General features: G+C 40.6%; 2 pseudogenes; one reads left to right on the top strand and one right to left on the bottom strand.

Annotated features, from left to right (window-relative positions):
• Positions 1-10,454: 10,454 nt before the first annotated feature.
• LOC125347950 lies at positions 10,455-11,383 on the bottom strand (annotated as a pseudogene).
• Positions 11,384-17,616: 6,233 nt separating this feature from the next.
• LOC125347677 lies at positions 17,617-18,598 on the top strand (annotated as a pseudogene).
• The last annotated feature ends 5,293 nt before the right edge of the window (positions 18,599-23,891 follow it).

The following is a 23,891-nucleotide window of genomic DNA, read 5'->3' as shown; positions in this document are numbered from 1 at the left end:
TTGTGCTGGTAGCTTCAGTGTGGTCTTATATGAAGTCAATTGGCTAGATAACCAGGAGTGGGATTTCTGGGTCACACTATTTTGAGGAACCTTCATTCCCCCATTTGTTGTTTATTAGTAACAGAGGAGGGGTACCAGGACAGGGGTATGGGTGGAGGTTGCTTCTTCTGGAGCTTCTTCCTGCTGAAAAGGGGCGAAGTAGTCAGGGGTCCCTGATTCGTCATTTGGCCTGGTACCACCCAAGAAGTATTTGACAGTTTGGTTGGTAAAAGTCCTCATCATTTCCACGAGAATGGTTATCAGGGCCAATGGGTGTCATTGTCTCCTCTGGCTACCTCCTGCAGCTTAGGCACATCAAGGAGTCCCTGGTGCTGGGGTCTTCAGGGTCCAGATCTGCGCTGGGAAGAGCAGTGTAGTAAGAGGATGGCCTTGAACTGCAAGTTCCCAGGTGGCAACCTCGGTGAGGGATATTATCCTGTTAAAAGAGACTTTTGAAAAGGTCAGGCAAAAGGCTGACAAGTTCACAGGACCAGTTAACATGAACACCATGGGAGAACACACCCGGGCACAAGCCAGAAAAGTTCTATTTGGAACCCCAATTGTGGCCCGTTACAAGGAAGAAGGAATAACTGGACTGGGGGCAGGAAGGAAGTGTTTAGGGATAGTGGACTGGTTGGGAGTAACCAGTCAGAGGCAAATATATATATAGCAAGTAACAAAGGCAGAATGCAAGTTTCTGTCCAGATGGAAAATGGACAGGTGTGGACATTAGGTGGGTAAACAACTATTCCTATTGATCTCCTGGCTCTGATTAATTTTGAAAGTGCAAGTTTAAATTGACTCTATTTAAGATGAGACTTCATCTCCTCTTACTCCTCTCCATGGTTCCTCATTGTCAGGATTGACCTCGTCCTGAAGGTCTAGGATAGCTTGTCCCAGTTGGTATTCACAGGGTTTGAACTCAAGGCCTGGGCACTGTCCCTGAGCACTTCTGCTTGAGGCTAGTGCTCTACCACTTGAACCACAGTGCCAATTTCAGCCTTTGGCTGGTTCTCTTGAGCCAAGCTTCCAGTCTGGCTCTTTGCTGGTTAGTTGGGAGATGGAGTTTTAGAGGGATTTTTTTCTCTGCCTGGGCTGGCGTCTAACTGCAATCCAAGGAATCTTAGCCATAAAAGCCCTTTTTTATTTCCAATTAGAGCAACAGGAGAACAATAGGAGTAGAGCTTACCTGTAACTTGTTGAGAATTGACCAACAAATACTGCCAGAGTTCTGCTGTAATACTTAGAGAACAGCAGATTTAATGAGATCCATATGCCATCAAATCAAATCATATCATTTAACCTTACTGGCACAAATGAATAACAATCAAGAGGGCAAAGGGTCAGGACAATGTAAAAGTCTCAGCTTTAGCAAATTCGAAGTGGTTGTGTCTTCCATCCTGAATCAGCAGGCTTCGTTAGTCATGTGTGATGGAGGCAGGCAGGAGAGATGGGTTGGATCTGGGCAAGGCTGTAGCAGGCTCACAATAAGACGCCTTCACCTCTGAGCATTTGAATTGCAAGGCACATTTAGATTGCAAGGCCACAGTTACAGAGTTTAGGGTGGGGGGCAGGGTTTCTGGGAGCTTGAGTCTCTACATCCCTGCCTAGCCTCCAGGAATCTGGCACGCCCATTACCTGGGGGATGGGTGGGCTTCTACCTCCAAAAGCTTTTGGAACCTTGATGGAACCAAGATGGCGCTTGCTAAAACCAATTCTATTGTCCACTACGTGGTCAATGCTAAAGAAAACAAGATTTAGCCAATAACAAGCAGAACTTAACCAAATCTTTAAACTTAACAAACATCAATAACAAAAACAAAAAACCTTTCTTTGTGTCTTTCAAAGCAGATGTTAAACAAATATTGGTACCTTTGGAAGCTAGTACCAGCCCATCACAGGCAGGCAGGCAGAGTTTAGAGAGAGGCAGAAAGAGAGAGAGAGAGAGAGGGAGAGAGAGGGAGAGAGAGAGAACTCCATCTGCCCGAGCGCTCATAGAAGTTATATAAGTTATGTAAGTCCTGTAAAATATTCCAAATTTGTGAGATTGGGCTCAAACTTGAGTAGCTTTCCTGAAGCATTTTAGACTATCCCCCACTTGATGAGTGACCAGCAGAGCTGAACTAGAGATCAGTTGACTTCAAACACCCACAATTTGGCAGCCCAGTGGCCTTCCCTGGGAGTGGGGCTAACTTGGAGCCAAGATTTCCAAGCTCCTGGCTAATGGTCACTCACCCTGGTTGGAGTTTCAAATCTGTTGTGATGGATGATTGTGCCCCTCCCATGGTAAGTGGTTAGCGGAGCTGAGGAGTTAAATACCAAGCGTCCCCGATATTACTCTGGTCAGCTGAAATGTAGGAGACAATCAGCAATGGGGTCATCACCCCAGTTCCTGTGTCGCAGACTGAGCTGGGAGTGTGGCTCTGAAGCCATGGCCCTGTGGCCCTATGCTATGGTCATTTGGAGTGGGGCTCGGAACTTGGCGTCAAGATTTTTAGTGTGGCCCTGAAGCCACAGCCCTGTGGCCCTACGGTAAATCGGAAAATTGGATCCGAGCCCTCGTTTAGATGATCACTTACCCTGGGTGTGAGGGCAAATTTGTAGATTGTCGTGGTGGATGGAAGTAGAGCCCTCAGTCAGGAGAAGTTGCCTTGGTGGTCATCTGGGTGGGCTTAGGACACCAGAATAGGTCCCGGGGGCATCTTGGACCCCCCAGAAATGGGGGAGCAAATCCACCGGGGTACCTATCCCAGGTTTGGCACCAATGAAAGCATATGTCTTGGCCATCCCAGAGGACCATACGGAGATAATCACAGGCAGGAGAAGAAGGTTCATAAGAAGGTTTATTAGTGGGGCCATAGTTCCCATGGGAGAGGGAGCTACATGACGTCTGCACCTTATCCAGGTGGCAGCTTCTCTCTCTGGGGGTAAAGGGGAAGTAGTTAGGTAGTGTGTAGGAGTGGCTCATTAGGTATGGGTAGATCTGGGGGCTAGTGGGAGGAGCTGAGGACCTGAGACTAGGGAAATGCTATATATATCTCACATTTTCTTGATCCATTTGTCCACTGAGGGGCATCTGGGTTGATTCCATATCTTGGCTATGGTAAACAATGCTGGAGCAAACATGGTTGTGCTGGTAGCTTCAGTGTGGTTTTATATGAAGTCAATTGGCTGGATAACCAGGAGTGGGATTTCTGGGCACCCTATTTTGAGGAACCTTCATACTGCTTTCCAGAGTGGTTGAGAAAGGTTACATTCTCACCAACAGTGTAGCGGAATTCCCTTTTAGCCAAATCCATGCCAGAATCTGTTATTGTTAGTTTTCTTGATAATGACCATCTGCCTGGGGTGAGGTGGAATCTCAATGTTGCTTTGATTTGCATTTCTTTTATGGCCAGAGATGTTGTACATTTCTTCATGTGTCTATTGGCAATTCTTACTTCTTCTGAAAAGTCTCTCTTTAAGTCTTTAGCCCACTTATTAATAGGTAGTCGTTTCTTTGAGGGTTTAATATTTTGAGCTCTAAGTATATTTTAGATATGAGGCCCTTGTCTGATACATAGCTGATAAAAGTTTCCCATTCTATGTGCTTTCTATATATTTTGTTAGCCATGTCCTTTGACATGCAGTCCCATTTACCCAGTCTTTCTTTGATTTGCTGTGATTCTAGATCTTTACTTAGGAAGTTCTGACCCATGCCTAGGAGCCCTAGTGTTTCCTCTACCCCTTCCTGGAATATTTTCATGGTATCTGGCTTTAAATTGAGGGCTTTGATTCATTTGGAATTGATTCTGGCGCAGGGTGATACTTAAGAATCTAGCTTCAGTTTTCTGCTTGTGGATAGCCAATTTCACCAGCAGCATTTATTGAAGAGGCTTTCTTCCAACCAACCCGTGTTTTTGGCTCCTTTATCAAAGATTTGGTGGCTATAGGTCTGTGGGTTCAATTCTGGGTCTTCTATTCCACTGGTCCTCAGGCTTATTCTTGTGCTAGTACCAAGCTGGGTGTTTTTTGTTTTTTGTTTTTTGTTTTTTAAATAACTACAGCTCTGCAATAGACTTTGAAGTTTGGGCATTGATACTCCTCCCAACACTGTTTTTCCTGGTAAGGATTGTTTTTGCTGTTTGAGGTCTTCTATTATTCCATAAGAATTTTTAGATTGTTTACTCTATATCATTGAAGAATGTTGTTGGGATTTTGATGAGTGTCACATTGAATTTGTAGATAACTTTGTGCACTATTGCCTTTTTCATAATGTTAATCCTTCTAATCCAGGAGCGTGGGAGGTTTATCCATTTCCTTAAATCTGCTTTAATTTATTTTTTAAAGATTTTTAAAGTTTTCATGATAGAGGTCCTTCACAAATTTGGTTAAGTTAATTCCTAGGTATTTTATTTATTTTGAGGTTACTACAAATGGAGTTGCTTTCCTGGTTTTAGTCTTGATCTTCTCATTGTTGGCATACAGAAAAGCAACTGGTTTTTGTGGGTTAATTTTATACCCTGCAACTTTGCCAGAGTTTCAGGACAGCTCTACAAATGTTGGAGAAGAATATGTAGGGTTTTTTCTTTTCTGTTGTTGATTATTGGGTTTGAACTCAGGACCTGGACGCTGTCCCTGAGCTCTTTTCCCTTAAGGCGAGTACTTACCACTTTGAGCCACAGCACCACTTCTTGTTTTAGTTCTCCTCCCATTCAATAGACTACAAGGAGCACTCTATTGAATAATTTAATTCAGTTACTGCATTCTCCAATTGCTTCCTTTTTTCTACAATATATATTAATTTTCTGTTAATCTGTTAATTTTCTATCTTTTAAGCATCATTTTGTTTTGTGTGTGACTGTCTGTGCAAATCTATTGTTAAGATTTCTTTTTTTTTTTTTTAATGTGCTTGCCAGAGACTTGCACTCAGTGCCTTGGCACTGTCCCTGAACTTTTTGCTTAAGGTGGGCACCCTACCACTTGAGCCACAGCTCCACTTTGGGCCTAAAGTGGTTAATTGGAGATAAAAGTTTCACAAACTTTCCTCCCTGGCCTGGCTTCAAACAATGACCCTGAGATCTCAGGCTCCTGAGTAGCTAGAATTACAAGCATGAGCCACAGGTCCCTGACTAACTTTTTAAAGCATTATTTTCTTGATGTTTATGTGTGCCTGTGTTCAGCTCCTTGGCAGTCTTTCAGATGGTTATTTTGAACTTGTCAAGTAATTCATAGATCTCTATTTCTTTAAGAAAGACAATACTTTATGTACACGTGTGAAAATAAGACTATGAATCTTATTGAGATTGGTTTGGGAAGAGGAATAGATGGGAGAGTGCTGGCGGGGGTGAGTTTGACCAAGCTACATCATATTTATATGTGGACATATTAAATGAAACCTTGTATAGCTGATTGATTTTAATAAAACATGAGAAAAACTTACTAATTTCTGAACATTTAATGTATTTCTTGGCTTGGTTCATGTTTCCAAATTTATTATTTTTTTTTGAAAGACTGTGTACTTTGTTTCTATTTGGGTAATTTTTGTGTCAGTCCTAGGGCTTGAACTCAAGGTCTGAGCACTGTCCCTGGCTTCTTTTTGCTCAAGGTTAGCAAACTACAACTTGAGCCACAGTGCCACCTCCGGCTTTTTCTATGTATGTGGTGCTGAGGAATCGGACCCAGGGCAAGCACTCTATCACTAGGCCTTATTACCACCCCCCCCCTGAGTTTCTTTTGTTCAAGATTGGCACTCTATCACTTGAGCCACAGCTCTACTTCCAGCTTTTTGGTGGTTAATTGGAGATCAAAGTCTCACAAACTTTCCTGCCTGGGTTGGCTTCAAACTGTGTTTTTCAGATCTCAGCCTATTGAGAAGCTAGAGCCACTGGCACTTGTGTTTCTTGTTCTTTGCATGATTGTGTTCTTAGTTTAAACTTGGGAATTTAGTAAAGTTATCTACTTTTCTGTGCTAGGGCTTAAACTCAAGAGTCTGAGGCTGAGCTTCTTTTGCTCAAGACTATTGATCTACCACTTGAGCCAAAGCTGCACTTCTGGATTAAAAAAACAGTGTGGAGATAAGTGCCTCATGGATTTTCCTACTTGGGTTGGCTTTGAAGTGTATTCTTTAGATTTTAGCCTCCTGGTTAACTCGGATTACAGGAGTGAGCCACTGGTGCCCAGTGAGTATTTGAAAATTTAGACATGTGAATATATGCACACAGGAGATTTAGAACCACTAGCTAATCTTTTAAATAAATTTAAGTACAAAGCCCTATGCTAAAGGCCTCATCTCTAAAAGATATGCAGAACTAAAAAAATTACCTTCTTCCAAAACAAAACCGCAAAGAACCAATAGCCCCCTCATCAAGTGGGCTAAAGACTTACAAAGAGACTTCTCTGATGAGGACATGAGAATGGCCAAGAGACATGAAAAAGTGCTCTACATCACTGGCCATAAAAGAAATGCAAATCAAAACAACATTGAGATTCCATCTCACCCCAGTAAGAATGTCATATATCAAGAAAACTAACAATAACAATTGTTGGAAGGGATGTGGCCAAAAGGGAACCCTACTTCATTGTTGGTGGGAATGTAAACTGGTTCAGCCACTCTGGCAAGCAGTATGGAGATTCCTCAGAAGGCTAAATATAGAACTCCCCTATGACCCAGCAGCCCTACTTTTGGGTATCTATCCAAAAGACCACAAACAAAATCACAGTAATGCCACCAGCACAACAATGTTCATCGCAGCACAATTTGTCATAGCTAGAATCTGGAACCAACCCAGATGCCCCTCAGTAGACGAATGGATCAGGAAAATGTGGTACATATACACAATGGAATTTTATGCCTCTATCAGAAAGAATGACATTGTCCCATTTGTAAGGAAATGGAAGGACTTGGAAAAAATTATACTAAGTGAAGTGAGCCAGACCCAAAGAAACATGGACTCTATGGTCTCCCTTATTGGGAATAATTAGCACAGGTTTAGGCAAGTCATAGCAGAGCATCACATAAGATGATGCTAAGTGAAATGAACTCCATGTTATGGAAATGATTGATATATCACAGTTGTAACTACTTTCAACGTCCCATGTGTATCTGTAGCTTCTATTATTGATAATGTTCTTGTATCACCTTCCTGTGGTTGTACCTACACTATCTCTGTAATCTTATCTGAGTATGTTGGAAACCCGGTATACTGGTATTAGAAGTAGGAAATTGAAAGGGAATACCAAAATTGAGAGACACAGGGTAAAAAAAGACAAACAACTACAAAAGCAATACTTGCAAAACTGTTTGGTGTAAATGAACTGAACACCTCAGGGGGGGAAAGGGAAAGGGGGAGGAGGAAGGGGGGTATGAGGGACAAGGTAACAAACAGTACAAGAAATGTATCTAATGCCTAACGTATGAAACTGTAACCTGTCTGTACATCAGTTTGATAATGAAAATTTGAAAAAAAAGAAATAAAATAAATTTAGCTGGCATTAATAAAAAGCCCTATGCTAGATAATTATTACCCCAATTTTCCACATGAAAAATCTGTCTCATGTGTGTTTTCAAGAATCCATATATTTTCTCTTTGGGCATTTTCTAATTAAACCATAGCGAGAAATAACAAAATAATGAGTTGGAGTTTCCTTTAAGTAGATAAAGGTAAGCATTTTTAACTATATACCAGACCTGGAGCTTGAACCCAGGGCCTGGGCACTGTCCCTTTTACTCAGGGCTGGCTCTCTACCACTTGAGCCACAGCTCCATTTCTGTGAATCCTATTCTTAGTATCTTCCATTTGTAAATGGGGTGAGAGAAAGAAGTTATCACAAAGAAACTCTTCAAGCTTAACTAAAATCATACATAAAAGGCTATAAGTACTGTCCTGAAAGGTCAGAATTTTACTTGTATTCTCGCATGTTTTTGTTCAGATAACAAGAACCTACTTGTCATGCAGTGCCCTTGTGGCTTACATCTGTGATCTGAGCTACTCAGGAGACTGAGATGTGAGAATTGTGGTTTGAAGCCAGTCCAGGCAAGAAAGTCTGTGAGACTTTTATCTCCAATTAATCACCAAAAAACTGGAAGTAGACCTGTGGCTCAAGTGGTAGAGCACTAGCCTTGAACAAAAGGATCTCAGAGGCAACACCTAGGCCCCGAGTTCAAGTCCCATGACTGAAAAAAGTCACATGAGAGCACAGGGCCCTGAGTTCAAGTACCAGCTATCAGCACAACACATGCACGCACACACACACACACACACACACAAGTAAGATGTATGCATTGCACTACTGCATTCATGAAGAAGTTATCTGTCTTGAGAGGAAGAACAAACATTGAAGAGGATAGCTTCAGGAGACATGGTGTCACTGTTTGTCATGCTAAGTGCTTTTGATGTTGAATTAGAAATGCCTAGGAACATTGTATAAAGCCAACCCAAACAGGAACATTATGGATAAACTATAAAGAAGAGAAAAGTTTCAAAGAACTGATACAGAGTAATATTCTTTAGAAAACAGATTTCCATCTATATACAAACAAAGTCATAGAGGCTTTGGGGAGTAGAAAGTGAATTAGTAAGTCTTTTTTAGGTGATAAAGAAACACATACTGGGGGAGACAATCTATGATGGCAAACTAGACAGGCAATGCCAGAGCTCTGCCTGCTCAGTCAGAAATACAAAGCGCTAATCTGGAAATCCATCTTGAGAATGGATGCCAGGAAAAGGCTAGCAGTCAGAGCCTACTGCCAATCAAGAAATTTCAAGCTTATGACTCAGAAAAAGGAGAATTGGAAAATCTGCAAGTCCATGTAACCAGGTCCCATGGCAGCCTGCTGGGCCTTGGGGAGAGCCCCACTCAAAGCCAAACCACATTCGGGGCAGACCTCTGCACTGGAAAACCCAGCACACAGAACAGATCAAGCTTGGTGCAGAAGTAGGCAAAGGAATGAAGGAGAGACTTATCAGAAGAGGTGACAATGGCAAAGAAATGCATGAGGAAATGCTCATCGCCCCTGGTCAGTGATATAAGGAAGAGAATGGGCTGTAGAGTTGGGTTCTCTAATTATACTGCCCCCTTTTATTATTATCTTTAAGTATTCTACAAAGGAGATGCCTCAATTAATAAAGCAGTTTATGAATACAATATACCTCTGATTGGTCTTTTTTTGCCAGTACTAGGATTTGAACTCAGGGCCTGGGAATTGTCTCTGAGTTATTCTTTTAATTAAATTTTTTTGACAAGGTGATGTACAGAGGGGTTACAGTTACATAATAAGGCAGTGGGCACATTTCTTGTCATATTTGCTATACCCTCCCTCATTTTTCTTTCCTTTACCTAGTTCAGATAAGCATATATACAATATCCAGTGTACCACAATTATATACAGTGACCACAGGGGGTATGCCAAAGGAAATTCACCTAGTACACTAAACATAACGACAACAATAAAATCATCATTTCCATCTCTTGGAGTTCATTTTGCTTATCCTCATCTTATCTAATCATATGTACATAGCTGTTGAGCTATTGTGATCCTCTGATAGGTTTATCCTAGACCTTTTTATGTTTACTTAGTAATTGTTTGGATTTAGAGATATAATGTAAAGTCGCTGACCAAAACATGTGGAAATACCATTTGAAAAGAAGTTTGTTATTTTACAGACACGATCTCTACTGTTCTCCCCCCTTCCATTAACACCCCCATATCAGGGAGACCATGCACCTTTGTTCTCTGTGTTCTAGGCTTGTCTTGCTCAACATTATTTGTTCAAGATCTGACTATTTCCTTGTGAATGCCATTATTTTAGCATTTCTAATCGCTGTGTAGAATTCCATTGTGTACAGGTACCACATTTTTTGGATCCATTCATCTGTAGTGGGGCATCTGGGTTGTTTCCGTATTTTGGCTACTGTGAATTGTGCAGTGATAAACATGGATGTGCAGGTGTCTTTGTGGTATCCTGGATCCTTTTGTTCAGGATAGATGCCTAGGAGTATTATGGTTAGGTCATAGGGTATGTCTATGCTGAGATTTTTTTTTTTTTTGGCCAGTTCTGGGCCTTGAACTCAGGGCCTGAGCACTGTCCCTGGCTTCTTTTTGCTCAAGGCTAGCACTCTGCCACTTGAGCCACAGTGCCACTTCTGGCCGTTTTCTGTATATGTGGTGCTGGGGAATTGAACCCAGGGCCTCATGTATACGGGGCAAGCACTCTTGCCACTAGGCCATATCCCCAGCCCTATGCTGAGATTTTTGAGGAACCTTCATACTGTTCTCCAGAGTGGTTGTACTAGTTTATACTCCCACTGACAGTGGAGAAGGGTTCCTCTTCTTATGCATCCCCCTAGCATTTGTTGTTGCCTGAGTTCAGTCCCCAGGACTGGCAACAAAACAAAATAAAAAAACAGTACTGGTGCTCTTTTTCTCTACCTTTTTAAATTTTCTTCTTCCTCTTCCTCCTCCATAGCTTAAATAAGGCACTCTTGATGTCCCTGTTCCTCAGGCTATAAATGAAGGGGTTCAACATAGGGGTAACCACAGCATATATCCCTGAGGCCACTGCACTTTCTTTAGGAGAATTTGACACCATTGACCCAAGGTATGCACCAATGACGGTTCCATAAAATAAACATACCACAAAGAGGTGGGAGCCACAGGTGGAGAGGGCTTTGTGTTTCTCACCTGAAGGGATCCTCATAATGGATGAAATAATTTTATAATAGGAGAAGAAGATCCTGGAAATGGGGCAGAGACCATAGAGAACAACCAGAAAATCCTTGACAAGGTGGTTAAAGAAGGTGTCAGCACAGCTAAGGTGAAGAATTTGGGAAGGGTCACAATAAAAATTAGAAATTTCCACCTTCTTGAAGTTCTTCAATTGCACCACAAGCATATCATATAGAAAGCTGCTCAGAATGCTCATCAGAAAAGACAACACTAAGAGTGCACAGAGCTCATGGTGACAGAATAATGCAAAGGGTGACAGATGGCCACAAACCGGTCATAGGCCATCACAGTCAGAAGCATATCATCCATATCAGCAACAATGACAAAACAGACATCTGTGAGAGGCAGTCCACATAGGAGATGGCTCTGCTGTGAGTCTGGATGTTCAGCAGCATCTTGTGGACGGTGGTGGAGGTGAAACAGCTGTCATTGAAGGAGAGGATGGAGAGGAAGAAGTACATGGGGGTGTGGAGGTGGGGATCTGAGCTGATGGCCAGGATAATGAGCAGATTTCCAAGCACAGTGACCAGGTACAGGGAAAGAAACACCCTGAAGAGGATGGGCTGTAATTTTGGATCCTCTGAGAAGGAATTCTGTGACATGTGTTAGATTTTCTGCTGCCATATTGCTTGGGCACCTTTTCAAGAGAAAAAGAAAAAAATTATTGGGGGTCAGGGTAAGAAAGAATATATACTCACCATTCTGTATATGGTTTACATAGAAGCATAATTATTCCCACTTGACATTCATACACTTTAAATGAGATACTTTAGAGATACCCAATTGGGCAATAATAATAGGTGATAATAATAATCTTAGAAGACAAGATTAGAAGTAGAAAGTCCATGATTGCAGTAAAATACAGAATAGTGTGTGTGTGTGTGTGTGTGTGTGTGTGTGTGTGTGTGTGTGTGTGTGTGTGTGAGACTGTCCTGGGGCTTAGACTCAGGGCTGGGCACTGTCACTGGCTTCTTTTGCTCAAGGATAGCACTCTACAACTGAAGCCACAGCACCACTTCTGGCTTTTTGTTTATGTGGTACTGGGGAATCGAACCCAGGGCTTCATGCATGCTACTCTACCACTAAGCCACATTGCCAGCCCCAGAAAACTTTTTTCTTTTTAACATGACATGTTTAACATGGCTGTTACAATATCATTCTAATAATATTTAGAAGTAGTTGAGTATACCTTATTTTACCCTAAGATAAAGCTTCAAATGTTCTTCAGTTAGATGACTCATGGAAACTCTAAGTACTTGGATTGTGTTATCTGAATACAAAATTAAATTTACTTTCTTTACATCAGAACAATTTGCCTTGTTTCAGATATCTTTCAGGGGTTCTATAATTAATTGAATTGAGATTTCTCTTCATCCACCATGTATGAAAATGACCACTCAAATTTGTTAGCCAAGAATCATTAAAGGTGGTTGAGGCTGGGTGTTAGTGGCTCATGCTTGTAATCCTAGCTACTCAGGAGGCTGACATCTGAGGATCATTGTTCAAAGCCAGCTTGGGCATGAATATCCATGAGAATCTTATCTCCGATTAACCACTAAAAAGCCAGAAGTGGAGATGTAGCTCAAGTAGTGAAGCTCTAGCTCTGAGAGAAAAAGCTCAGGGACAGAGCACAGGCCCTGAGTTCAAGTTCTCTTACTGTCACATGAATACACACACATACACACAGAGTGACACAAAGATGACTGAGGATATATATATATATATATATATACACACACACACACATATATATATATGTACACATGTATATCTAAATATTCAACCAAATTAAACATTATATAAAAGAGTATATATCAAAAGATCACATGTTATCACATTATTATTTACATTTGTTAGGTTTTACGTTATCAGTGAAAATCCAAAACACAGTATATTCATTTAACATATATCATTTTCTGTGGGGGAGTTCAATATGGATAGACATTTAAATACATGTAATGGTATACTGTCATTAATCATAAGTAGGTTATTAGTGTACCCTGGTCTCTGTCAATGATTAAAAAGCAATCCTAGTTAGGAAACATTTTCCAGTTTTGTTTTAGGTTTATACTACCTCATGAAAACATTTCCCACGTAAGATAGCATTTTGTTTCCCCCCCACCCCCAGTCTTGGTTCTGTATTCTTGAGTGGCTTCTTAACATAAAGTCACTGTTTTTCTGATTTATCTTTTTTTTGATGTTCCATTGCTTCTTTTTTATTTTTGATAATTATTTATTGTCAAAGTGATGTACAGAGGGGTTACAGTTTCATATGTTAGGACATGGGTACATTTCTTGTACTATTTGTTACTTCTTCCCTCATTCCCCTCTCCCCTCCCTCTTTCCCTCTCCTTCCATGAGTTGTTCAGTTGGTTTACACCAAATGGTTTTGAAAGTATTGCTTTTGGAGTTGTTTGTCTTTTTATCCTTTGTCTCTCAATTTTGATATTCCCTTTCACTTCCCTAGTTCTAATACCAGTATATACAGTATCCAGGGTACTCAGATGAGATACAGTGATAGAGCAGGGACAACCACAGGAAGGGGATACAAGAGGATCATCAACAAAAGAAGCTACGGTTTCACATGGCATGTTGAAAGTAATTACAACAGTGATATAACACTTGTTTCCATAACATGGAGTTCATTTCACTTAGCATCATCTTATGTGTTCATAAGGGCATAGCTATTGGGCTCTTGTGATCCTCTGCTGTGACTAGCCTAAATTTGTGCTAATTTTTCCCTATGAGAGAAACCATAGAGTCCATGTTTCTTTGGGTTTGGCTCACTTCACTTAGTATAATTTTTTCCAAGTTCTTCCATTTCCTTATGAATGGGGCAATGTCATTCTTTCTGATAGAGGCATAAAATTCCATTGTGTATATGTACCACATTTTCCTGATCCACTCATCTACTGAGGGACATCTGCGTTTGTTCCATATTTTAGCAATGACAAATTGTGCTGTGATGAACATTATTGTGCTGGTGGCTTTAGTGTGTTCTTGTTTGTAGTCTTTCTGGTAGATGCCCAAAAGTGGGGCTGCTGGATCATAGGGGAGCTCTATATTTAGCCTTCTGAGGAATCTCCATACTGCTTTCCAGAGTGGCTGAACCAGTTTACATTCCCACCAACAATGAAGTAGGGTTCCCTTTTGGCCACATCTGCTCCAACATTGGTTATGAAAAAGTGCTCTACATCACTGGCCATAAAAGAAATGCCAATCAAAACAGCATTGAGCTGCCACATCACCCCAGTAAGAATGTCCATTATCAAGAAAACTAACAGTATCTTATCTTTTTTAATCAGTCTAGCATTTCTAATCATAGATAGGTCTGTTATTTGTTTATTTATTTATTGTGCTGGTGCTGGCTTGAACTCAGGATCTGAGCTCTGTCCCTGAGGCTTTTTTTTCTTCTCAAGACTAGCACTCTACCACTTGAGCTACAGCTCCACTTCTGGCTTTTTGATAGTTAACTGGTGATGAGAGTCTCATAGACTTTTTCTGCCTGAGCTGGCTTTGAACTGTGATCCTCAGATCTTACCCTCCCGAGTAGCTAGGATTATGAGTGTTAACCCACCAGTACCCAGCCCTACTTAATGCTTTCTTGTCACTTTTTTGAACTTTAAAACTATGTTCAAGGAGGTTATAATTTTACATGTCCAACAATGTGTCCAGTGCTGTTTCATTGTGCCCACCTCTGACATAATTCTCTCCATCCTGCCTGTTTCCTCTTCCCCCAGACTAATTTGGTTTCCTACTTCCTTTATCACATATGTACATTATCCCCTGTTCTTTTTTGATTCATTTACCTGTTCTCCCCATAACTACCAACTTTCCTATTAAACATTATTTTGCTTCCTGATACTTTTTTTTTAAACTAAACAGTCTGTGTTCCTACTTAGTGTTTAGTTCACCCCTACTTGACTTTCAGGGAACTTTATCTGTTACTTATTCGTTCCTTATCATCTATTTTTTCATACAGTGTGGTCAAATGGAATGGAAGGTTTTGTTTCTTGTGTCAGCCTTGGGGCTTGGAGTCAGGGCCTGGGCACTGTCCCTGAGCTATTTTTGCTCAAGGCTAGCACTCTATCACTTGACCCACAGCTCTACTTTCAGATTTTTGGTAGTTAACTGGAAATAAGAGTCTCACAAACTTTTCTGTCTGGGCTGATACCAATCCGTATCTTCAGACCTCAGCTTCCTGAGTAGCTAGGATTACAGGCATGAGTCACTGGTGCCTGGCTGAACTCATTTTGATGCTATTAAATGCATTCCCATTTTCTCAAGGACTTTCCTGCCTTTGCTGGTGATTTTTCTCTTGTATTGTTTTTAACAACATAAGACAGCTTTACTATTCTACTCAGCTTGACTAATCTTCACTGATCTTTGTATTTATTTTAATATTTAAAAACTCTATATTGTACATAATATATGGAGCATATAATATAATTACATCATATACTTTATTATATTTATATTATAAAATGTATAAATTATAATATGAAAGCATTATTTTTATATGATAAAGTAATTTTTATTAGTAATTTATATTATAAAATAATTATATTAATTTCTAATACAAATATTATATTACATAAACATTATATATCATGTTTGATAGACTACATATTACTATATAATACATATTTTATATCATACATTATGTACTATATACTACATATTACATTTTATATATTGTAACCAAACATATATAGTTTCTTTTGTAGTTTCTGCCTTTAAAAACTATATGGAAGCAGTGCGGATTCCCTACAATAGATGAGTGGATCTAAAAAGATTGTGTTATGTATACACAATGAAATTTACATAGCCATTAGAAGGAATAAAATCATGTCATCTGCAGGAAAATACATGAAGTAGAACAGAGCATGTTAAGTGAGGTAATCCAAGGTCACAAAGTCAAAAAGCGCATGCTGTCTCTGATATGTGAAAATTAGATTTAAAATGCACTGAGATATGATAAATTATACAGGATTCTAGATGCTTACACAGTGAGACCAAAAGAGGAAACCCTTAGGAGGCGCAAGACTACATGCCTCTCCACATTCCCATAAAATTATATATATATATTTTCCAACATATGGAAACAAGAGGTCTCTTAAATTTTTTTTAAAATTTTGTTTAAATTTTTTGATGATTCTGTCTTATTTTCCTTATGTATGGTATATTCAAGTGTTTATCTTCAGCAGAGTTTGGAGGAGGGTACAGAAATTCAGGAGAAAAGGGTAAAAAGTGCAGCAGTGGGGCTCACTGGACACTGATGAAAGTGAACTATACAAGTTGCGGGTAGAGATGGGAGGGAGGGACTGGGAGAGAGTGAGAGAACAGAAGATGCTCTAGGAAAGGAAATGTACTCATTACCCGACTCATGTCATTGTAGATACTCTGTATATCCATGTCTATTATAACAGTAAAGTAAATTAATGACAAGGTAAAATCTCATTTAACTTCCCCTCAGGGCTCAGAGAGTTTTCTTGGGTCATAGCCACTCTAGGCTACTGGCTTTAGTAAAGGTCCTTCAAATTTCTCAGTACATGATGCTTGTCTGATGCAGCTCACATGGGTACAACAAATATAAACAATAACGAATGTAGGCACTCTCAAATACAGGCCCAAGAGTGATATGGCAGAATCCTATGGCAATTCCATTTGTTCTTTCTTGGAATCTCCTTGTTGATTTCCATGGGGAGCCATAGAGTGTAAGGGCTCCTTTGCCTTATATTGTCACCAGCACCTTTTTGTTTTCTTGACAATTTACATTTTAGAGTCCCATGGTGGTGTGGGAAGCATCGAGACTTCTCTGATGGCTGTAGAGGGTTTGCTTAATGACTACAGTAGGGCTTGAGGTACACCTTCCTTTAGTTTTCCACATTCTCTCAGAAAGGGTCTATTATCTTCACTGATGGCACTATGGTCACCCCCAGGCTGCATTCTTTCATCTAAAGCTTGAAGAACAGCCAGAAGCTGGTGGTTCACACCTCAAATCCCATGTACTCAAGAGGCTGATATCTTAGGATTGCAGTTCAAATCAGCCCAGGCAGTGAAGTCTATGAGACTCTGATCTGCAACTAACCACCAACAAAGCCCAAAGAGGAGTTGTGGCTCAAATGATAGAATACCATTCTTGAGCAAAAAATAACTTAGAGACAGAGCCCAGGCCCTGAGTTCAAGCCCAGGACCCATACACATATGCCAAAAACCTGTGGAGGCTGCATAATAGAGACTTTCCAAGTTCAGGAACTGAGCCCTTCACTTACAATGCAGTTTTCAAAAAAAATTAAAGCCAAAGTAAACATCTGGGTCTATTAAATATACTCCCTCTTTCACATTATTATTTTGGTAAATTTTGTAGTCTTTTTTTCTTTATTCTGTCTCCTAGTATGATTGTCTTTGCCAAATGTGGTAAACCAAAGACTTAAGCTTTAAAATGGGTACATAGTTCCAGTTTGGGATGATTGAATATTTCTTTAAATGAATATCAGTTATTGTTGTAAAACAAGGTGAATGAATTTAATGCCACTGATTAGGGCCCACAAAAATGCTGAATACAGAGAGCTGTCCTGTATATTTTACCACAAGGAACAATGGTAGTAAAACACACATAGAAGCCGGATGTTGGTGGCTCATGCCTCCTGTAATACTATTCAGGAAGCTGAATTCTGAAGATTTGGGCCCAAAAGCAGTGGCAAGAAAGTCTGTGAGAGTCTTATCTCCAATTAACTACCAAAACAAACAAACAAACAAACAAAAAAGCTGGAAGTGGAGCTGTGGTTTAAGCTTTTAGCAAAAAGAGCTCAAGGACAGATCCCAGGCCCTGAGTTCAGGCCACAAGACTACAAAAACCAAAACACATGGAGTAGTGAGTACTTATTTATGACTTCTTTTTTTTTCTCCAATGAATATATTTTTTAAACAACAGGTTTTCAAGCAATGTAGAAGCACAAAACCTAGCACATGTCACAGAATTCCTTCTCCCAAGTCTCTCAGAAGATCCAGAATTACAATCCATCTTCTTTGGGCTGTTCCTGTCCATGTATTTGATTACTATGCTCGGAAATCTGCTCACCATTCTGGTCATCATCTCTGACCCCCACCTCCACATCCCTATGTACTTCTTCCTCTCCATCCTGTCCATCAGTGACATTGGTCTCATCAACACCACTGTCCCCAAGATGTCGATGGGCATCCAGTGTTATAGCAGAGCCATCTCCTATGCGGGCTGCCTCACACAGATGTCTTTTGCTATCATTTTTGGAAATGCAGATGACCTGCTTCTGACTGTGATGGCCTATGACAGGTTCATGGCCATCTGTCATACCGTAAAATACTCAGTCATCATGAACCCTCATGTCTGTGCACTTTTAACTCTGGTGTCTTTCCTCATTAGCATTTTTGAATCCCAGGTGCACACTCTGATTGCCTTACACCTTATCAACTTCAAGGATGTGAAAATTTCTAATTTTTATTGCAACACGCCTCAAGTCTTGAGTGCTCTGAAATGCTCATCAAAAACCTAACCACATGTTTTTCAAGTCCCCTATTTGTATTATTTCCCATCTCGGGGTCACTTTCTCTTACTATAAAATCATTTCTTTTATTCTTAGAATGACATCAGCAAGCGGGAAGCATAAAGCCCTCTCCAGCTGTGGCTCTCATCTCTCCGTGTTTTTATTTTATGGAACTGCCATTGGCATGTACCTTGGGTCAATGGTGTCCAGTTCTCCAAGAAAATGTGCCCTGGCCTCAGTGATTTGTGCTGTGATCACCTCCATGCTGAACCCCCTTATCTGCAGTGTGAGGAATAGGGAAATTCAAAAGGCCTTAAGGAATTAGCAGAGCAGAACAATCTGAGCCATCTGTGGTGTCCAGAAGTTCCCTTCAGCTAATGTGTTTATGATTGCATTGTTCTCATTTTGCCTTTGCTCTGACATCACCATCCATCCAACCAATTGTTTATGCTCCACTATCTCCATTAAAGTCACTAGTTGTATTTCTATTTCTTGACTGAATCCTGACGGGTAAATCATATCATGTGAGAACAAACTACCTTATGACCTGCCTGCGTTTGAAATGTTTCAAAATATGCCCAAGGAGCTAAGTGCTGGAGGCTCACATCTGTAATATTAGCTACTCAGGAAGGTGACATCTGAGCATCTCAGATTAAAGCCAGCCTGGGCAGAAAAGTCCATGAGACTTTTATCTCTAATTAACTAACAAAAAGCCAGAAGTGGGGCTGGGCTCAAGTGGGAGAGTCTTCGCCTTAAATGAGAAAGCCAGTGACAGAGCTAACAGCTTTGCGCATTAAAGTACCAGATTATTATGAACATGTTTACACACACACACTAGTGCATAAAAGTCTAAAAGTGTGCAAATATGAATATCAGCGATAAGTTTTCTGGAATCCCAGTGCCAAGAGAAACTTTTGCCCATACCACTATAGGACCACATGGTTAGTGTTAGAAAAACTTACTTCTGCCAACAAAAAAACAGAATTGCTTACTTTTACAGAGTTTTCCTGGGCCTAAATAATATGACACATATGCAATTAAAAAAGAATGACCTAGGGGCTGTGAATATGGCCTAGTGGTAGAGTGCTTGCCTCGTACACATGAAGCCCTGGGTTCAATTCCTCAGCACCACATATATGGAAAAAGCCAGAAGTGGCGCTGTGGCTCAAGTGGTAGAGTGCTAGCCTTGAGCAAAAAGAAGCCAGGGACAGTGCTCAGGCCCTGAGTTCAAGTTCCACGACTGGCAAGAACCCAAAAACAAACAAAAAAGAATGACCTATTTCACCTCTAGGCTTCTTTCGAACCAGGTGAAAAGCCCCCACCATGCATCAGGGTGCCAGGATGGTGGAGGACAAGACGATGTTACTCAGACCCAGTCTCCATGTTTCACTATTAATAGATAGATCACTTAAAGCAAACCAACAATTTTAACCAGAGATAAACTGCACCATTGTTCAAATGATTTAACAAGCTATGAGGGAGCCAAATTAAGAAATGAATAATAACAGAAACTATACTAGTACACCAAGATTTAATTACACACTTTTGAATCATCAGTGGGTCACTGAAGAAATCAGGGAAGACATTAAAAATTCACAGAATCAAACAAAAAGAAAACACAATTTATTAGGACCTTTGGGATACAGCAAAGAAAAAAACTTATAGCCAAGTGCTTACATTAAAAAATAGAAATAAGGACTTCCAGGAAGACAGCGGAGGAGCAGCAGAGCCCTAGCTGAGCTCCCTCCAACATCACAGTTTTCTCACCCCATAGAAACTTTGACTCCTAGAAAGACAGCCAGAGTAAGTTCTAACAGTACAGGGATTCTGGCCAGGATGGAAAAATCGACTTTGCTCATCTAAAAACACAGATTTGAGCTCCAGGCGGCATCCTGCTGCTGCGCCAGTGCTGGTGCCGGCACAGCGCCCGGCACAGCCACCGGCACTCTGTGCTGCTAAAGCACACAGCATAGACCAGGGAGAAATCCTCCAGAGGGCGGCTGAGCACGGACGATCTGAAATCGCAGAGAAAGCGTGAGTACCCCACGAAAGATATTCTCACTTGTGCCCACAGAGCAGCTTCTGGAAGGTAGCCCTTCCCCGACCGCCAGAGCAAAGCGTCATCTTTGACACTGGCATAGGGTCAGACCAGACTGGAACTAAAGCAGGCCTGGGGAAAGTGAGCACAAAGGAGCCATCTTTGAAAAGGGCAAGAGGGACCGACCAGTGAGAGCCAGCTCCGCCTTGGAGAACGCCCCTGCCCAGATGGGAGGCTCATCCTGGGCCTTGGCTTAGCCAGAGGTGCCCCACCCTGCCTGCCGGAATTTCTAAATTTAAAGCGAAAGCGGCGAGCAGCTACCGGCGGCACGGAAACAACAGAGTGGGGGGACAAACAATTCCTGAGACAGATAAATGGTCCCGTCACAGAGGAAGCCCAATTCCCAGCCCCAAACAGAGCTGAATTCCATAGCCAGCTCTGCCAGGCAGCCACCCCACCCAGGAGGGAGGAACCTCCCCCAGGCAAGCAACTCTCAGCCGGGTAAACCAGGCCAGAGGCGCCCCGCCCTGCTGAGTACACAGCCTATTCAAAGCCAGGCGTTAAAGGCCGCGGCCCCACAGCAGACAGGGGAGCCATGGTTCCCGAGACTGCTCACGTCCCCATCTACAGAGGATGCCCAAGGCCTACGTGCAAGCTGTGCGAACCACAGAGACCCAGGATTGCACCAACAGGGGAAAAGGGTCAGAAGAGATCCACCCCCTGGAAACTGAAAGCAAGTCAAACCAGCCAATCAGGCAAATAGACTGCAGACCATCGCAAGGAAACCAGAGACTGGGGAAAGACAACCCAAACTAGGAGGACTCCATTTTTTTTTCTTTTCAAACATTTTTTAAACTTAAAAATTTTTTTTTAATGTTTTCACTTCTGAAACATCGTTGTTTTTTTTTCCATTTTTATCTGCTTTATCAAGTTTTTTGTTGTTGTTGTTTGTTTTTCTGTTTTTTTCTTTTTATTTTTTCTTTTATTTTTTTAAAAATAATTTTTCTCTGTTTTGTGCATCTGTCTTCCAGTATTTTTTCTTTATTTCTCTCTTTGCGTTCTCTTTCATTAAAAATTACTTTCCTATAAATAACACCTCCACTCTTTTCTGTTAACTCTCCATTGTTTATTATTTTAACCTTGTTCTTTCTACTGATTCTACTCTCCTCCAAATTTCCACGTCACTGAAACTAAACCAAAATCATCACCCACCCCCATATATTTTACTCTATTCTCTTTACTAAATCTAACTTACCCTCCTGACTTACTTCCTGGACCTCCAGGTTCCATTGACTCCTGGTTATTGGATAGAGGGTATCCCTGTTTAATCCAAGTGAATCAAAGGGGTTCATAGAGAAAGCCAGTCCAAAAAGAACTTAATATAAGAACAAGAATTGCTCATAGGGTTGTAACAGTAAATAAGTAACTACTGAATACAGGGCCCAGGATTGGTTGTTATATTGAAACTGTATTCTTTAGGAACACCAAATCTAATTTTATAGACAGCTATACAAGGTATCTGTGTATAATTGTGAACTTATAAGATTTACACAACAGTGCTTGGTAAGGGCTGCTTTGGGTCTTAAATGGTGCTCACAGGTGTTTGTAGATTGGCATTCCCAATCCAAATGGGCAGAAGAAACACAAGAAAGATAGCAAACAATGGAGTATTTTCTTCCACTCAAAACAAGCAGGAAACAGAGCAGTCAAAGACATAGAAGAGAACCCTCAAAATGCTCTACAAAGTCTACTGATAAACATGTGAAATGAAAAGTTTGAATCAATACAACAATCCTTCCATAAATTAATAGATGATTTCATGGCCTCAACAAATAGAAAGATAAATGAAATTCAAGAGTCAAATGAAAAGGTAGCTACCCAGTTAAAAGATTTGAGAGACAGCACTCAAAACCAAATTAATGAATAAGTCCATGCAAGACCTAAGAGATGACATGGAAATCATCAGGAAAGACCAGTCAGAAGGAAAAGATATTCGAAATCAAGTAGTTAGCCTACAGTCCCGACTAACTGAAGCAGAGGATCGAATCTTAGGAGCTGAAGATTCCCTAGAATCTATGGGGAAAGAGAAAAAATCAATACAAATCCAGTCCAATCAACAAAACAGATCACTACAGGAGATTCAAGACACGATTAGGAAGCCCAATTTGAGGATAATAGGTATTGAGAAAAACTTGGAGAAAGAAGTTAATGGGATAGGCAACCTATTTAACAGAATATTAGCTGAGAACTTCCCAAATATCCAGAAGGATAGGCCTATACAGATACAAGAAGCATTTAGAACCCCAAACCGACCAGACCAGAATAGGACATCCCACTGACACATTGTGAACAAAACAGGATCAGTAGAGTACAAGGAAAGAATACTTAAAGCTGTTAAGGAGAAGAAAACAATCACATATAAAGGAAAAGCAATCAGAATTATGCCAGACTTCTCAGCAGAGACCATGAAAGCAAGGGAAGCCTGGAATGAGGTATACCAAACACTAAATAAAAGTAACTACCAACCAAGAATACTGTACCCAGCCAAATCTCATTCATAGCCGAAGGTCAAATAAAAGTCTTCCACAGTAAGGAAAAACTGAAACAATATATCTCCACCAAACCAGCTTTACAGAAAATCCTCAAAGATGTACTATACAGGGAAAATAATCAAGATCCCAATACAGACAGAGAAATGAACCCTAAGTAGTAAACATCAGATCAAGAAATGGGAAGACACAGCTTTTAACAAGATAGTGATAATGAAAGGAACAAACGATCATCTCTCAATCCTAACTCTTAACATTAATGGACTTAATTCTCCAATCAAACGACATAGGCTCATAAGTTGGATCAAAAATCAAGATCCAACTTTCTGCTGCCTCCAAGAGACACATCTATCCAGCAAAAGTAAACATCTTCTACAAGTGAAAGGCTAGAATCAAATCTATCAAGCAAGTGGCCCCCATAAGCAGGCTGGAGTTGCAATCCTAGTATCAGACAAAATTGACTTCAAATTAAAAAAGGTAAGAAGAGACAAAGAAGGCTACTACATACTAGTAAAGGGATTTCTCCTCCAGGAAGATATAACCATTCTAAATATCTACACACCAAATGCAGGAGCACCCAACTTCATCACACAAACACTACGGACTCTAAAAACACTCATAGACCCAAACACACTGATAGTTGGGGACTTTAACACTCCACTATCACCTCTGGACAGATCAACACACCAAAAAGTGAACAAAGAAATCATAGAACTAAATAATTGCATAGACCAACTAGACTTAACCGACATCTACAGAATATTCCACCTAGCAACAACAGAATACACATTCTTCTCCACAGCACATGGAACATTCTCCAAAATAGATCACATCTTAGGGCACAAAGAAAATCTGTACAAATTCAGAAGTATCAAAACCATTCCCTGCATTCTCTCAGACCACAATGGAATAAAATTAGAGCTCAACTCAAACAGCCACCACAGAAAATCCTACAATTCATGGTGACTAAACAACGCATTGGGTCATTGAAGAATTAAAACGGAAATTCAAATGTTTATGGAATTCAACCA

The sequence above is a fragment of the Perognathus longimembris genome, chromosome 3 (genome assembly GCF_023159225.1).
Source record: "Perognathus longimembris pacificus isolate PPM17 chromosome 3, ASM2315922v1, whole genome shotgun sequence".
NCBI lineage: Eukaryota > Metazoa > Chordata > Mammalia > Rodentia > Heteromyidae > Perognathus > Perognathus longimembris.
Note: the sequence above shows the minus strand (reverse complement) of the source record. Positions and strands in the feature narration are given on the sequence as shown.